Consider the following 23,208-nt stretch of genomic DNA (forward strand, 5'->3'; position numbering starts at 1 on the left):
AAAATATCAAATTTCAACAAATATATATTATATACTGTACATAAAATATCAAATGTCACCAAATATATACTATATACTGTACATAAAATATGAAAGTACACCAAATATATCTTATATACTGTACATAAAATATAAAATTTCACCAAATACATAGTATATACTGTACATAAAATATCAAATTTCAGGAAACATATCTTATTTATTGTACATAAAATATCAAATGTCACCAAATATATACTATATACTGTACATAAAATATGAAAGTACACCAAATATATCTTATATACTGTACATAAAATATAAAATTTCACCAAATATATATTATATACTGTACATAAAATATCAAATTTCAACAAATATATATTATATATTGTATATAAAATATCAAATGTCACCAAATATACACTCTATACTGTACATAAAATATGAAAGTACACCAAATATGTATTATATACTGTACATAAAATGTAAAATTTCACCAAATATATATTATACACTGTACATAAAATATCAAAGGTCACCAAATATATACTATATACTGTACATAAAATATGAAAGTCCACCAAATATATATTATATACTGTACATAAAATATAAAATTTCAAAAAATATATATTATATACTGTACATAAAATATCAAATTTCACCAAATATATATTATATACTGTATATAAAATATCAAATTTCACCAAACATATATTATATACTGTACATATAATGTCAAATTTCACCAAATATATAGTATATACTGTACATAAAATATCAAATTTCAAGAAACATATCTTATTTATTGTATATAAAATATCAAATGTCACCAAATATACACTATATACTGTACATAAAATATGAAAGTACACCAAATATATATTATATACTGTACATAAAATATAAAATTTCACCAAATATATATTATACACTGTACATAAAATATCAAATGTCACCAAATATATACTATATACTGTACATAAAATATGAAAGTACACCAAATATATATTATATACTGTACATAAAATATAAAATTTCAAAAAATATATATTATATACTGTACATAAGATATCAAATTTCAACAAGTATATATTATACACTGTATATAAAATGTCAAGTCACCAAATATATACTATATACTGTACACAAAATATGAAAGTACACCAAATATATATTATATACTGTACATAAAATATAAAATTTCAAAAAATATATATTATATACTGTACATAAAATATCAAATGTCACCAAATATATACTATATACTGTACATAAAATATGAAAGAACACCAAATATATATTATATACGGTATATAAAATATGAAATTTCACCAAATATATATTATATACTATAAATAAAATATCAAATTTCAACAAATATATATTATATACTGTACATAAAATATCAAATGTCACCAAATATATACTATATACTGTACATAAAATATGAAAGTACACCAAATATATCTTATATACTGTACATAAAATATAAAATTTCACCAAATATATAGTATATACTGTACATAAAATATCAAATTTCAGGAAACATATCCTATTTATTGTACATAAAATATCAAATGTCACCAAATATATACTATATACTGTACATAAAATATGAAAGTACACCAAATATATCTTATATGCTGTACATAAAATATAAAATTTCACCAAATATATATTGTATACTGTACATAAAATATCAAATTTCAACAAATATATATTATATACTGTATATGAAATATCAAATGTCACCAAATATATACTATATACTGTACATAAAATATGAAATTACACCAAATATGTATTATATACTGTACATAAAATATAAAATTTCACCAAATATATATTATATACTGTATATAAAATATCAAATTTCACCAAACATATATTATATACTGTACCTATAATGTCAAATTTCACCAAATATATAGTATATACTGTACATAAAATATAAAATTTCACCAAATATATATTATACACTGTACATAAAATATCAAATGTCACCAAATATATTCTATATACTGTACATAAAATATGAAAGTACACCAAATATATATTATATACTGTACATAAAATATAAAATTTCACCAAATATATATTATACACTGTACATAAAATATCAAATGTCACCAAATATATACTATATACTGTAAATAAAATATGAAAGTACACCAAATATATATTATATACTGTACATAAAATATCAAATGTCACCAAATATATACTATATACTGTACATAAAATATGAAAGTACACCAAATATTTACTATATACTGTACTTAAAATTTAAAATTTCACCAAATATATATTATACACTGTACATAAAATATCAAATGTCACCAAATATATACTATATACTGTACATAAAATATGAAAGTACACCAAATATATATTACATACTATACATAAAATATAAAATTTCAAAAAATATATATTATATACTGTACATAAAATATCAAATTTCAACAAATATATATTATATACTGTATATAAAATATCAAATGTCACCAAATATATACTATATACTGTACATAAAATATGAAAGTACACCAAATATATATTATATACTGTACATAAAATATAAAATTTCACCAAATATATATTATACACTGTACATAAAATATCAAATGTCACCAAATACATACTATGTACCGTACATAAAATATGAAAGTAAACCAAATATACATTATATAGTGTACATAAAATATAAAATTTCACCAAATACATATTATACACTGTACATAAAATATCAAAGGTCACCAAATATATACCATATACTGTACATAAAATATGAAAGTCCACCAAATATATATTATATACTGTACATAAAATATAAAATTTCAAAAAATATATATTATATACTGTACATAAAATATCAAATTTCACCAAATATATATTATATACTGTATATAAAATATCAAATTTCACCAAACATATATTATATACTGTACCTATAATGTCAAATTTCACCAAATATATAGTATATACTGTACATAAAATATAAAATTTCACCAAATATATATTATACACTGTACATAAAATATCAAATGTCACCAAATATATACTATATACTGTACATAAAATATGAAAGTACACCAAATATATATTATATACTGTACATAAAATATAAAATTTCAAGAAAAATATCTTATATACTGTACATAAGATATCAAATTTCAACAAGTATATATTATATACTGCATATAAAATGTCAAGTCACCAAATATATACTATATACTGTACACAAAATATGAAAGTACACCAAATATATATTATATACTGTACATAAAATATAAAATTTCAAAAAATATATATTATATACTGTACATAAAATATCAAATGTCACCAAATATATACTATATACTGTACATAAAATATGAAAGTACACCAAATATATATTATATACGGTATATAAAATATGAAATTTCACCAAATATATATTATATACTATAAATAAAATATCAAATTTCAACAAATATATATTATATACTGTACATAAAATATCAAATGTCACCAAATATATACTATATACTGTACATAAAATATGAAAGTACACCAAATATATCTTATATACTGTACATAAAATATAAAATTTCACCAAATACATAGTATATACTGTACATAAAATATCAAATTTCAGGAAACATATCTTATTTATTGTACATAAAATATCAAATGTCACCAAATATATACTATATACTGTACATAAAATATGAAAGTACACCAAATATATCTTATATACTGTACATAAAATATAAAATTTCACCAAATATATATTATATACTGTACATAAAATATCAAATTTCAACAAATATATATTATATATTGTATATAAAATATCAAATGTTACCAAATATATACTATATACTGTACATAAAATATGAAAGTACACCAAATATGTATTATATACTGTACATAAAATATAAAATTTCACCAAATATATATTATACACTGTACATAAAATATCAAAGGTCACCAAATATATACTATATACTGTACATAAAATATGAAAGTCCACCAAATATATATTATATACTGTACATAAAATATAAAATTTCAAAAAATATATATTATATACTGTACATAAAATATCAAATTTCACCAAATATATATTATATACTGTATATAAAATATCAAATTTCACCAAACATATATTATATACTGTACATATAATGTCAAATTTCACCAAATATATAGTATATACTGTACATAAAATATCAAATTTCAAGAAACATATCTTATTTATTGTATATAAAATATCAAATGTCACCAAATATACACTATATACTGTACATAAAATATGAAAGTACACCAAATATATATTATATACTGTACATAAAATATAAAATTTCACCAAATATATATTATACACTGTACATAAAATATCAAATGTCACCAAATATATACTATATACTGTACATAAAATATGAAAGTACACCAAATATATATTATATACTGTACATAAAATATAAAATTTCAAAAAATATATATTATATACTGTACATAAGATATCAAATTTCAACAAGTATATATTATACACTGTATATAAAATGTCAAGTCACCAAATATATACTATATACTGTACACAAAATATGAAAGTACACCAAATATATATTATATACTGTACATAAAATATAAAATTTCAAAAAATATATATTATATACTGTACATAAAATATCAAATGTCACCAAATATATACTATATACTGTACATAAAATATGAAAGAACACCAAATATATATTATATACGGTATATAAAATATGAAATTTCACCAAATATATATTATATACTATAAATAAAATATCAAATTTCAACAAATATATATTATATACTGTACATAAAATATCAAATGTCAACAAATATATACTATATACTGTACATAAAATATGAAAGTACACCAAATATATCTTATATACTGTACATAAAATATAAAATTTCACCAAATATATAGTATATACTGTACATAAAATATCAAATTTCAGGAAACATATCTTATTTATTGTACATAAAATATCAAATGTCACCAAATATATACTATATACTGTACATAAAATATGAAAGTACACCAAATATATCTTATATGCTGTACATAAAATATAAAATTTCACCAAATATATATTGTATACTGTACATAAAATATCAAATTTCAACAAATATATATTATATACTGTATATGAAATATCAAATGTCACCAAATATATACTATATACTGTACATAAAATATGAAATTACACCAAATATGTATTATATACTGTACATAAAATATAAAATTTCACCAAATATATATTATATACTGTATATAAAATATCAAATTTCACCAAACATATATTATATACTGTACCTATAATGTCAAATTTCACCAAATATATAGTATATACTGTACATAAAATATAAAATTTCACCAAATATATATTATACACTGTACATAAAATATCAAATGTCACCAAATATATTCTATATACTGTACATAAAATATGAAAGTACACCAAATATATATTATATACTGTACATAAAATATAAAATTTCACCAAATATATATTATACACTGTACATAAAATATCAAATGTCACCAAATATATACTATATACTGTAAATAAAATATGAAAGTACACCAAATATATATTATATACTGTACATAAAATATCAAATGTCACCAAATATATACTATATACTGTACATAAAATATGAAAGTACACCAAATATTTACTATATACTGTACTTAAAATTTAAAATTTCACCAAATATATATTATACACTGTACATAAAATATCAAATGTCACCAAATATATACTATATACTGTACATAAAATATGAAAGTACACCAAATATATATTACATACTATACATAAAATATAAAATTTCAAAAAATATATATTATATACTGTACATAAAATATCAAATTTCAACAAATATATATTATATACTGTATATAAAATATCAAATGTCACCAAATATATACTATATACTGTACATAAAATATGAAAGTACACCAAATATATATTATATACTGTACATAAAATATAAAATTTCACCAAATATATATTATACACTGTACATAAAATATCAAATGTCACCAAATACATACTATGTACTGTACATAAAATATGAAAGTAAACCAAATATACATTATATAGTGTACATAAAATATAAAATTTCACCAAATACATATTATACACTGTACATAAAATATCAAAGGTCACCAAATATATACCATATACTGTACATAAAATATGAAAGTCCACCAAATATATATTATATACTGTACATAAAATATAAAATTTCAAAAAATATATATTATATACTGTACATAAAATATCAAATTTCACCAAATATATATTATATACTGTATATAAAATATCAAATTTCACCAAACATATATTATATACTGTACCTATAATGTCAAATTTCACCAAATATATAGTATATACTGTACATAAAATATAAAATTTCACCAAATATATATTATACACTGTACATAAAATATCAAATGTCACCAAATATATACTATATACTGTACATAAAATATGAAAGTACACCAAATATATATTATATACTGTACATAAAATATAAAATTTCAAGAAATATATATTATATACTGTACATAAGATATCAAATTTCAACAAGTATATATTATATACTGCATATAAAATGTCAAGTCACCAAATATATACTATATACTGTACACAAAATATGAAAGTACACCAAATATATATTATATACTGTACATAAAATATAAAATTTCAAAAAATATATATTATATATTGTACATAAAATATCAAATGTCACCAAATATATACTATATACTGTAAATAAAATATGAAAGTACACCAAATATATATTATATACGGTATATAAAATATGAAATTTCACCAAATATATATTATATACTATAAATAAAATATCAAATTTCAACAAATATATATTATATACTGTACATAAAATATAAAAAGTCACCAAATATATACTATATACTGTACATAAAATATGAAAGTACACCAAATATATCTTATATACTGTACATAAAATATAAAATTTCACCAAATACATAGTATATACTGTACATAAAATATCAAATTTCAGGAAACATATCTTATTTACTGTACATAAAATATCAAATGTCACCAAATATATACTATATACTGTACATAAAATATGAAAGTACATCAAATATATCTTATATACTGTACATAAAATATAAAATTTCACCAAATATATATTATATACTGTACATAAAATATGAAATTACAAGAAATATATATTATATATTGTATATAAAATATCAAATGTCACCAAATATATACTATATACTGTACATAAAATATGAAAGTACACCAAATATGTATTATATACTGTACATAAATTATAAAATTTCACCAAATATATATTATACACTGTACATAAAATATCAAAGGTCACCAAATATATACTATATACTGTACATAAAATATGAAAGTCCACCAAATATATATTATATACTGCACATAAAATATAAAATTTCAAAAAATATATATTATATACTGTACATAAAATATAAAATTTCACCAAATATATATTATATACTGTACATAAAATATCAAATTTCAACAAATATATATTATATATTGTATATAAAATATCAAATGTCACCAAATATACACTATATACTGTACATAAAATATGAAAGTACACCAAATATGTATTATATACTGTACATAAAATGTAAAATTTCACCAAATATATATTATACACTGTACATAAAATATCAAAGGTCACCAAATATATACTATATACTGTACATAAAATATGAAAGTCCACCAAATATATATTATATACTGTACATAAAATATAAAATTTCAAAAAATATATATTATATACTGTACATAAAATATCAAATTTCACCAAATATATATTATATACTGTATATAAAATATCAAATTTCACCAAACATATATTATATACTGTACATATAATGTCAAATTTCACCAAATATATAGTATATACTGTACATAAAATATCAAATTTCAAGAAACATATCTTATTTATTGTATATAAAATATCAAATGTCACCAAATATACACTATATACTGTACATAAAATATGAAAGTACACCAAATATATATTATATACTGTACATAAAATATAAAATTTCACCAAATATATATTATACACTGTACATAAAATATCAAATGTCACCAAATATATACTATATACTGTACATAAAATATGAAAGTACACCAAATATATATTATATACTGTACATAAAATATAAAATTTCAAAAAATATATATTATATACTGTACATAAGATATCAAATTTCAACAAGTATATATTATACACTGTATATAAAATGTCAAGTCACCAAATATATACTATATACTGTACACAAAATATGAAAGTACACCAAATATATATTATATACTGTACATAAAATATAAAATTTCAAAAAATATATATTATATACTGTACATAAAATATCAAATGTCACCAAATATATACTATATACTGTACATAAAATATGAAAGAACACCAAATATATATTATATACGGTATATAAAATATGAAATTTCACCAAATATATATTATATACTATAAATAAAATATCAAATTTCAACAAATATATATTATATACTGTACATAAAATATCAAATGTCACCAAATATATACTATATACTGTACATAAAATATGAAAGTACACCAAATATATCTTATATACTGTACATAAAATATAAAATTTCACCAAATATATAGTATATACTGTACATAAAATATCAAATTTCAGGAAACATATCCTATTTATTGTACATAAAATATCAAATGTCACCAAATATATACTATATACTGTACATAAAATATGAAAGTACACCAAATATATCTTATATGCTGTACATAAAATATAAAATTTCACCAAATATATATTGTATACTGTACATAAAATATCAAATTTCAACAAATATATATTATATACTGTATATGAAATATCAAATGTCACCAAATATATACTATATACTGTACATAAAATATGAAATTACACCAAATATGTATTATATACTGTACATAAAATATAAAATTTCACCAAATATATATTATATACTGTATATAAAATATCAAATTTCACCAAACATATATTATATACTGTACCTATAATGTCAAATTTCACCAAATATATAGTATATACTGTACATAAAATATAAAATTTCACCAAATATATATTATACACTGTACATAAAATATCAAATGTCACCAAATATATTCTATATACTGTACATAAAATATGAAAGTACACCAAATATATATTATATACTGTACATAAAATATAAAATTTCACCAAATATATATTATACACTGTACATAAAATATCAAATGTCACCAAATATATACTATATACTGTAAATAAAATATGAAAGTACACCAAATATATATTATATACTGTACATAAAATATCAAATGTCACCAAATATATACTATATACTGTACATAAAATATGAAAGTACACCAAATATTTACTATATACTGTACTTAAAATTTAAAATTTCACCAAATATATATTATACACTGTACATAAAATATCAAATGTCACCAAATATATACTATATACTGTACATAAAATATGAAAGTACACCAAATATATATTACATACTATACATAAAATATAAAATTTCAAAAAATATATATTATATACTGTACATAAAATATCAAATTTCAACAAATATATATTATATACTGTATATAAAATATCAAATGTCACCAAATATATACTATATACTGTACATAAAATATGAAAGTACACCAAATATATATTATATACTGTACATAAAATATAAAATTTCACCAAATATATATTATACACTGTACATAAAATATCAAATGTCACCAAATACATACTATGTACCGTACATAAAATATGAAAGTAAACCAAATATACATTATATAGTGTACATAAAATATAAAATTTCACCAAATACATATTATACACTGTACATAAAATATCAAAGGTCACCAAATATATACCATATACTGTACATAAAATATGAAAGTCCACCAAATATATATTATATACTGTACATAAAATATAAAATTTCAAAAAATATATATTATATACTGTACATAAAATATCAAATTTCACCAAATATATATTATATACTGTATATAAAATATCAAATTTCACCAAACATATATTATATACTGTACCTATAATGTCAAATTTCACCAAATATATAGTATATACTGTACATAAAATATAAAATTTCACCAAATATATATTATACACTGTACATAAAATATCAAATGTCACCAAATATATACTATATACTGTACATAAAATATGAAAGTACACCAAATATATATTATATACTGTACATAAAATATAAAATTTCAAGAAAAATATCTTATATACTGTACATAAGATATCAAATTTCAACAAGTATATATTATATACTGCATATAAAATGTCAAGTCACCAAATATATACTATATACTGTACACAAAATATGAAAGTACACCAAATATATATTATATACTGTACATAAAATATAAAATTTCAAAAAATATATATTATATACTGTACATAAAATATCAAATGTCACCAAATATATACTATATACTGTACATAAAATATGAAAGTACACCAAATATATATTATATACGGTATATAAAATATGAAATTTCACCAAATATATATTATATACTATAAATAAAATATCAAATTTCAACAAATATATATTATATACTGTACATAAAATATCAAATGTCACCAAATATATACTATATACTGTACATAAAATATGAAAGTACACCAAATATATCTTATATACTGTACATAAAATATAAAATTTCACCAAATACATAGTATATACTGTACATAAAATATCAAATTTCAGGAAACATATCTTATTTATTGTACATAAAATATCAAATGTCACCAAATATATACTATATACTGTACATAAAATATGAAAGTACACCAAATATATCTTATATACTGTACATAAAATATAAAATTTCACCAAATATATATTATATACTGTACATAAAATATCAAATTTCAACAAATATATATTATATATTGTATATAAAATATCAAATGTCACCAAATATATACTATATACTGTACATAAAATATGAAAGTACACCAAATATGTATTATATACTGTACATAAAATATAAAATTTCACCAAATATATATTATACACTGTACATAAAATATCAAAGGTCACCAAATATATACTATATACTGTACATAAAATATGAAAGTCCACCAAATATATATTATATACTGTACATAAAATATAAAATTTCAAAAAATATATATTATATACTGTACATAAAATATCAAATTTCACCAAATATATATTATATACTGTATATAAAATATCAAATTTCACCAAACATATATTATATACTGTACATATAATGTCAAATTTCACCAAATATATAGTATATACTGTACATAAAATATCAAATTTCAAGAAACATATCTTATTTATTGTATATAAAATATCAAATGTCACCAAATATACACTATATACTGTACATAAAATATGAAAGTACACCAAATATATATTATATACTGTACATAAAATATAAAATTTCACCAAATATATATTATACACTGTACATAAAATATCAAATGTCACCAAATATATACTATATACTGTACATAAAATATGAAAGTACACCAAATATATATTATATACTGTACATAAAATATAAAATTTCAAAAAATATATATTATATACTGTACATAAGATATCAAATTTCAACAAGTATATATTATACACTGTATATAAAATGTCAAGTCACCAAATATATACTATATACTGTACACAAAATATGAAAGTACACCAAATATATATTATATACTGTACATAAAATATAAAATTTCAAAAAATATATATTATATACTGTACATAAAATATCAAATGTCACCAAATATATACTATATACTGTACATAAAATATGAAAGAACACCAAATATATATTATATACGGTATATAAAATATGAAATTTCACCAAATATATATTATATACTATAAATAAAATATCAAATTTCAACAAATATATATTATATACTGTACATAAAATATCAAATGTCAACAAATATATACTATATACTGTACATAAAATATGAAAGTACACCAAATATATCTTATATACTGTACATAAAATATAAAATTTCACCAAATATATAGTATATACTGTACATAAAATATCAAATTTCAGGAAACATATCTTATTTATTGTACATAAAATATCAAATGTCACCAAATATATACTATATACTGTACATAAAATATGAAAGTACACCAAATATATCTTATATGCTGTACATAAAATATAAAATTTCACCAAATATATATTGTATACTGTACATAAAATATCAAATTTCAACAAATATATATTATATACTGTATATGAAATATCAAATGTCACCAAATATATACTATATACTGTACATAAAATATGAAATTACACCAAATATGTATTATATACTGTACATAAAATATAAAATTTCACCAAATATATATTATATACTGTATATAAAATATCAAATTTCACCAAACATATATTATATACTGTACCTATAATGTCAAATTTCACCAAATATATAGTATATACTGTACATAAAATATAAAATTTCACCAAATATATATTATACACTGTACATAAAATATCAAATGTCACCAAATATATTCTATATACTGTACATAAAATATGAAAGTACACCAAATATATATTATATACTGTACATAAAATATAAAATTTCACCAAATATATATTATACACTGTACATAAAATATCAAATGTCACCAAATATATACTATATACTGTAAATAAAATATGAAAGTACACCAAATATATATTATATACTGTACATAAAATATCAAATGTCACCAAATATATACTATATACTGTACATAAAATATGAAAGTACACCAAATATTTACTATATACTGTACTTAAAATTTAAAATTTCACCAAATATATATTATACACTGTACATAAAATATCAAATGTCACCAAATATATACTATATACTGTACATAAAATATGAAAGTACACCAAATATATATTACATACTATACATAAAATATAAAATTTCAAAAAATATATATTATATACTGTACATAAAATATCAAATTTCAACAAATATATATTATATACTGTATATAAAATATCAAATGTCACCAAATATATACTATATACTGTACATAAAATATGAAAGTACACCAAATATATATTATATACTGTACATAAAATATAAAATTTCACCAAATATATATTATACACTGTACATAAAATATCAAATGTCACCAAATACATACTATGTACTGTACATAAAATATGAAAGTAAACCAAATATACATTATATAGTGTACATAAAATATAAAATTTCACCAAATACATATTATACACTGTACATAAAATATCAAAGGTCACCAAATATATACCATATACTGTACATAAAATATGAAAGTCCACCAAATATATATTATATACTGTACATAAAATATAAAATTTCAAAAAATATATATTATATACTGTACATAAAATATCAAATTTCACCAAATATATATTATATACTGTATATAAAATATCAAATTTCACCAAACATATATTATATACTGTACCTATAATGTCAAATTTCACCAAATATATAGTATATACTGTACATAAAATATTAAATTTCACCAAATATATATTATACACTGTACATAAAATATCAAATGTCACCAAATATATACTATATACTGTACATAAAATATGAAAGTACACCAAATATATATTATATACTGTACATAAAATATAAAATTTCAAGAAATATATATTATATACTGTACATAAGATATCAAATTTCAACAAGTATATATTATATACTGCATATAAAATGTCAAGTCACCAAATATATACTATATACTGTACACAAAATATGAAAGTACACCAAATATATATTATATACTGTACATAAAATATAAAATTTCAAAAAATATATATTATATACTGTACATAAAATATCAAATGTCACCAAATATATACTATATACTGTAAATAAAATATGAAAGTACACCAAATATATATTATATACGGTATATAAAATATGAAATTTCACCAAATATATATTATATACTATAAATAAAATATCAAATTTCAACAAATATATATTATATACGGTACATAAAATATAAAAAGTCACCAAATATATACTATATACTGTACATAAAATATGAAAGTACACCAAATATATCTTATATACTGTACATAAAATATAAAATTTCACCAAATACATAGTATATACTGTACATAAAATATCAAATTTCAGGAAACATATCTTATTTACTGTACATAAAATATCAAATGTCACCAAATATATACTATATACTGTACATAAAATATGAAAGTACATCAAATATATCTTATATACTGTACATAAAATATAAAATTTCACCAAATATATATTATATACTGTACATAAAATATGAAATTACAAGAAATATATATTATATATTGTATATAAAATATCAAATATCACCAAATATATACTATATACTGTACATAAAATATGAAAGTACACCAAATATGTATTATATACTGTACATAAATTATAAAATTTCACCAAATATATATTATACACTGTACATAAAATATCAAAGGTCACCAAATATATACTATATACTGTACATAAAATATGAAAGTCCACCAAATATATATTATATACTGCACATAAAATATAAAATTTCAAAAAATATATATTATATACTGTACATAAAATATCAAATTTCACCAAATATATATTATATACTGTATATAAAATATCAAATTTCACCAAACATATATTATATACTGTACCTATAATGTCAAATTTCACCAAATATATAGTATATACTGTACATAAAATATCAAATTTCAAGAAACATATCTTATTTATTGTATATAAAATATCAAATGTCACCAAATATACACTATATACTGTACATAAAATATGAAAGTACACCAAATATATATTATATACTGTACATAAAATATAAAATTTCACCAAATATATATTATACACTGTACATAAAATATCAAATGTCACCAAATATATACTATATACTGTACATAAAATATGAAAGTACACCAAATATATATTATATACTGTACATAAAATATAAAATTTCAAAAAATATATATTATATACTGTACATAAGATATCAAATTTCAACAAGTATATATTATATACTGTATATAAAATGTCAAGTCACCAAATATATACTATATACTGTACACAAAATATGAAAGTACACCAAATATATATTATATACTGTACATAAAATAGAAAATTTCAAAAAATATATATTATATACTGTACGTAAAATATCAAATGTCACCAAATATATACTATATACTGTACATAAAATATGAAAGTACTCCAAATATATATTATATATGGTATATAAAATATGAAATTTCACCAAATATATATTATATACTATAAATAAAATATCAAATTTCAACAAATTTATATTATATACTGTACATAAAATATCAAATGTCACCAAATATATACTATATACTGTACATAAAATATGAAAGTACACCAAGTATATCTTATATACTGTACATAAAATATAAAATTTCACCAAATATATAGTATATACTGTACATAAAATATCAAATTTCAGGAAACATATCTTATTTACTGTACATAAAATATCAAATGTCACCAAATATATACTATATACTGTACATAAAATATGAAAGTACACCAAATATATCTTATATACTGTACATAAAATATAAAATTTCACCAAATATATATTATATACTGTGCATAAAATATCAAATTTCAACAAATATATTTTATATATTGTATATAAAATATCAAATGTCACCAAATATATACTATATACTGTACATAAAATATGAAAGTACACCAAATATGTATTATATACTGTACATAAAATATAAAATTTCACCAAATATATATTATACACTGTACATAAAATATCAAATGTCACCAAATATATACTATATACTGTACATAAAATATGAAAGTCCACCAAATATATATTATATACTGTACATAAAATATAAAATTTCAAAAAATATATATTATATACTGTACATAAAATATCAAATTTCACCAAATATATATTATATACTGTATATAAAATATCAAATTTCACCAAACATATATTATATACTGTACCTATAATGTCAAATTTCACCAAATATATAGTATGTACTGTACATAAAATATCAAATTTCAAGAAACATATCTTATTTATTGTATATAAAATATCAAATGTCACCAAATATACACTATATACTGTACATAAAATATGAAAGTACACCAAATATATATTATATACTGTACATAAAATATAAAATTTCACCAAATATATATTATACACTGTACATAAAATATCAAATGTCACCAAATATATACTATATACTGTACATAAAATATGAAAGTACACCAAATATATATTATATACTGTACATAAAATATAAAATTTCAAAAAATATATATTATATACTGTACATAAGATATCAAATTTCAACAAGTATATATTATATACTGTATATAAAATGTCAAGTCACCAAATATATACTATATACTGTACACAAAATATGAAAGTACACCATATATATATTATATACTGTACATATAATATAAAATTTCAAAAAATATATATTATATACTGAACATAAAATATCAAATGTCACCAAATATATACTATATACTGTACATAAAATATGAAAGTACACCAAATATATATTATATACTGTACATAAAATATAAAATTTCAAAAAATATATATTATATACTGTACATAAGATATCAAATTTCAACAAGTATATATTATATACTGTATATAAAATGTCAAGTCACCAAATATATACTATATACTGTACACAAAATATGAAAGTACACCATATATATATTATATACTGTACATATAATATAAAATTTCAAAAAATATATATTATATACTGAACATAAAATATCAAATGTCACCAAATACATACTATATACTGTACATAAAATATGAAAGTACACCAAATATATATTATATACGGTATATAAAATATGAAATTTCACCAAATATATATTATATACTATAAATAAAATATCAAATTTCAACAAATATATATTATATACTGTACATAAAATATCAAATGTCACCAAATATATACTATATACTGTACATAAAATATGAAAGTACACCAAGTATATCTTATATACTGTACATAAAATATAAAATTTCACCAAATATATAGTATATACTGTACATAAAATATCAAATTTCAGGAAACATATCTTATTTACTGTACATAAAATATCAAATGTCACCAAAAATATACTATATACGGTACATAAAATATGAAAGTACACCAAATATATCTTATATACTGTACATAAAATATAAAATTTCACCAAATATATATTATATACTGTACATAAAATATCAAATTTCAACAAATATATATTATATATTGTATATAAAATATCAAATGTCACCAAATATATACTATATACTGTACATAAAATATGAAAGTGCACCAAATATGTATTATATACTGTACATAAAATATAAAATTTCACCAAATATATATTATACACTGTACATAAAATATCAAAGGTCACCAAATATATACTATATACTGTACATAAAATATGAAAGTCCACCAAATATATATTATATACTGTACATAAAATATAAAATTTCAAAAAATATATATTATATACTGTACATAAAATATCAAATTTCACCAAATATATATTATATACTGTATATAAAATATCAAATTTCACCAAACATATATTTTATACTTTACCTATAATGTCAAATTTCACCAAATATATAGTATGTACTGTACATAAAATATCAAATTTCAAGAAACATATCTTATTTATTGTATATAAAATATCAAATGTCACCAAATATACACTATATACTGTACATAAAATATGAAAGTACACCAAATATATATTATATACTGTACATAAAATATAAAATTTCACCAAATATATATTATACACTGTACATAAAATATCAAATGTCACCAAATATATACTATATACTGTACATAAAATATGAAAGTACACCAAATATATATTATATACTGTACATAAAATATAAAATTTCAAAAAATACATATTATATACTGTACATAAGATATCAAATTTCAACAAGTATATATTATATACTGTATATAAAATGTCAAGTCACCAAATATATACTATATACTGTACACAAAATATGAAAGTACACCAAATATATATTATATACTGTACATAAAATATAAAATTTCAAAAAATATATATTATATACTGTACATAAGATATCAAATTTCAACTAGTATATATTATATACTGTATATAAAATGTCAAGTCACCAAATATATACTATATACTGTACACAAAATATGAAAGTACACCAAATATATATTATATACTCTACATAAAATATAAAATTTCAAAAAATATATATTATATACTGTACATAAAATATCAAATGTCACCAAATATATACTATATACTGTACATAAAATATGAAAGTACACCAAATATATATTATATACGGTATATAAAATATGAAATTTCACCAAATATATATTATATACTATAAATAAAATATCAAATTTCAACAAATATATATTATATACTGTACATAAAACATCAAATGTCACCAAATATATACTATATACTGTACATAAAATATGAAAGTACACCAAATATATCTTATATACTGTACATAAAATATAAAATTTCACCAAATATATAGTATATACTGTACATAAAATATCAAATTTCAGGAAACATATTTTATTTATTGTACATAAAATGTCAAATGTCACCAAATATATACTATATACTGTACATAAAATATGAAAGTACACCAAATATATCTTATATACTGTACATAAAATATAAAATTTCACCAAATATATATTATATACTGTACATAAAATATCAAATTTCAACAAATATATATTATATATTGTATATAAAATATCAAATGTCACCAAATATATGCTATATACTGTACATAAAATATGAAAGTACACCAAATATGTATTATATACTGTACATAAAATATAAAATTTCACCAAATACATATTATACACTGTACATAAAATATCAAAGGTCACCAAATATATACTATATACTGTACATAAAATATGAAAGTCCACCAAATATATATTATATACTGTACATAAAATATAAAATTTCAAAAAATATATATTATATACTGTACATAAAATATCAAATTTCACCAAATATATATTATATACTGTATATAAAATATCAAATTTCACCAAACATATATTATATACTGTACCTATAATGTCAAATTTCACCAAATATATAGTATATACTGTACATAAAATATCAAATTTCAAGAAACATATCTTATTTATTGTATATAAAATATCAAATGTCACCAAATATACACTATATACTGTACATAAAATATGAAAGTACACCAAATATATATTATATACTGTACATAAAATATAAAATTTCACCAAATATATATTATACACTGTACATAAAATATCAAATGTCACCAAATATATACTATATACTGTACATAAAATATGAAAGTACACCAAATATATATTATATACTGTACATAAAATATAAAATTTCAAAAAATATATATTATATACTGTACATAAGATATCAAATTTCAACAAGTATATATTATATACTGTATATAAAATGTCAAGTCACCAAATATATACTATATACTGTACACAAAATATGAAAGTACACCAAATATATATTATATACCGTACATAAAATATAAAATTTCAAAAAATATATATTATATACTGTACATAAGATATCAAATTTCAACAAGTATATATTATATACTGTACATAAAATATCAAATGTCACCAAATATATACTATATACTGTACATAAAATATGAAAGTACACCAAATATATATTATATACGGTATATAAAATATGAAATTTCACCAAATATATATTATATACTATAAATAAAATATCAAATTTCAACAAATATATATTATATACGGTACATAAAATATAAAAAGTCACCAAATATATACTATATACTGTACATAAAATATGAAAGTACACCAAATATATCTTATATACTGTACATAAAATATAAAATTTCACCAAATACATAGTATATACTGTACATAAAATATCAAATTTCAGGAAACATATCTTATTTACTGTACATAAAATATCAAATGTCACCAAATATATACTATATACTGTACATAAAATATGAAAGTACATCAAATATATCTTATATACTGTACATAAAATATAAAATTTCACCAAATATATATTATATACTGTACATAAAATATGAAATTACAAGAAATATATATTATATATTGTATATAAAATATCAAATGTCACCAAATATATACTATATACTGTACATAAAATATGAAAGTACACCAAATATGTATTATATACTGTACATAAATTATAAAATTTCACCAAATATATATTATACACTGTACATAAAATATCAAAGGTCACCAAATATATACTATATACTGTACATAAAATATGAAAGTCCACCAAATATATATTATATACTGCACATAAAATATAAAATTTCAAAAAATATATATTATATACTGTACATAAAATATCAAATTTCACCAAATATATATTATATACTGTATATAAAATATCAAATTTCACCAAACATATATTATATACTGTACCTATAATGTCAAATTTCACCAAATATATAGTATATACTGTACATAAAATATCAAATTTCAAGAAACATATCTTATTTATTGTATATAAAATATCAAATGTCACCAAATATACACTATATACTGTACATAAAATATGAAAGTACACCAAATATATATTATATACTGTACATAAAATATAAAATTTCACCAAATATATATTATACACTGTACATAAAATATCAAATGTCACCAAATATATACTATATACTGTACATAAAATATGAAAGTACACCAAATATATATTATATACTGTACATAAAATATAAAATTTCAAAAAATATATATTATATACTGTACATAAGATATCAAATTTCAACAAGTATATATTATATACTGTATATAAAATGTCAAGTCACCAAATATATACTATATACTGTACACAAAATATGAAAGTACACCAAATATATATTATATACTGTACATAAAATAGAAAATTTCAAAAAATATATATTATATACTGTACATAAAATATCAAATGTCACCAAATATATACTATATACTGTACATAAAATATGAAAGTACTCCAAATATATATTATATATGGTATATAAAATATGAAATTTCACCAAATATATATTATATACTATAAATAAAATATCAAATTTCAACAAATTTATATTATATACTGTACATAAAATATCAAATGTCACCAAATATATACTATATACTGTACATAAAATATGAAAGTACACCAAGTATATCTTATATACTGTACATAAAATACAAAATTTCACCAAATATATAGTATATACTGTACATAAAATATCAAATTTCAGGAAACATATCTTATTTACTGTACATAAAATATCAAATGTCACCAAATATATACTATATACTGTACATAAAATATGAAAGTACACCAAATATATCTTATATACTGTACATAAAATATAAAATTTCACCAAATATATATTATATACTGTGCATAAAATATCAAATTTCAACAAATATATTTTATATATTGTATATAAAATATCAAATGTCACCAAATATATACTATATACTGTACATAAAATATGAAAGTACACCAAATATGTATTATATACTGTACATAAAATATAAAATTTCACCAAATATATATTATACACTGTACATAAAATATCAAATGTCACCAAATATATACTATATACTGTACATAAAATATGAAAGTCCACCAAATATATATTATATACTGTACATAAAATATAAAATTTCAAAAAATATATATTATATACTGTACATAAAATATCAAATTTCACCAAATATATATTATATACTGTATATAAAATATCAAATTTCACCAAACATATATTATATACTGTACCTATAATGTCAAATTTCACCAAATATATAGTATGTACTGTACATAAAATATCAAATTTCAAGAAACATATCTTATTTATTGTATATAAAATATCAAATGTCACCAAATATACACTATATACTGTACATAAAATATGAAAGTACACCAAATATATATTATATACTGTACATAAAATATAAAATTTCACCAAATATATATTATACACTGTACATAAAATATCAAATGTCACCAAATATATACTATATACTGTACATAAAATATGAAAGTACACCAAATATATATTATATACTGTACATAAAATATAAAATTTCAAAAAATATATATTATATACTGTACATAAGATATCAAATTTCAACAAGTATATATTATATACTGTATATAAAATGTCAAGTCACCAAATATATACTATATACTGTACACAAAATATGAAAGTACACCATATATATATTATATACTGTACATATAATATAAAATTTCAAAAAATATATATTATATACTGAACATAAAATATCAAATGTCACCAAATATATACTATATACTGTACATAAAATATGAAAGTACACCAAATATATATTATATACTGTACATAAAATATAAAATTTCAAAAAATATATATTATATACTGTACATAAGATATCAAATTTCAACAAGTATATATTATATACTGTATATAAAATGTCAAGTCACCAAATATATACTATATACTGTACACAAAATATGAAAGTACACCATATATATATTATATACTGTACATATAATATAAAATTTCAAAAAATATATATTATATACTGAACATAAAATATCAAATGTCACCAAATACATACTATATACTGTACATAAAATATGAAAGTACACCAAATATATATTATATACGGTATATAAAATATGAAATTTCACCAAATATATATTATATACTATAAATAAAATATCAAATTTCAACAAATATATATTATATACTGTACATAAAATATCAAATGTCACCAAATATATACTATATACTGTACATAAAATATGAAAGTACACCAAGTATATCTTATATACTGTACATAAAATATAAAATTTCACCAAATATATAGTATATACTGTACATAAAATATCAAATTTCAGGAAACATATCTTATTTACTGTACATAAAATATCAAATGTCACCAAAAATATACTATATACTGTACATAAAATATGAAAGTACA

This window comes from Gorilla gorilla, chromosome 3 (assembly GCF_029281585.2).
Source record: "Gorilla gorilla gorilla isolate KB3781 chromosome 3, NHGRI_mGorGor1-v2.1_pri, whole genome shotgun sequence".
In the NCBI taxonomy this organism is placed as follows: domain Eukaryota; kingdom Metazoa; phylum Chordata; class Mammalia; order Primates; family Hominidae; genus Gorilla; species Gorilla gorilla.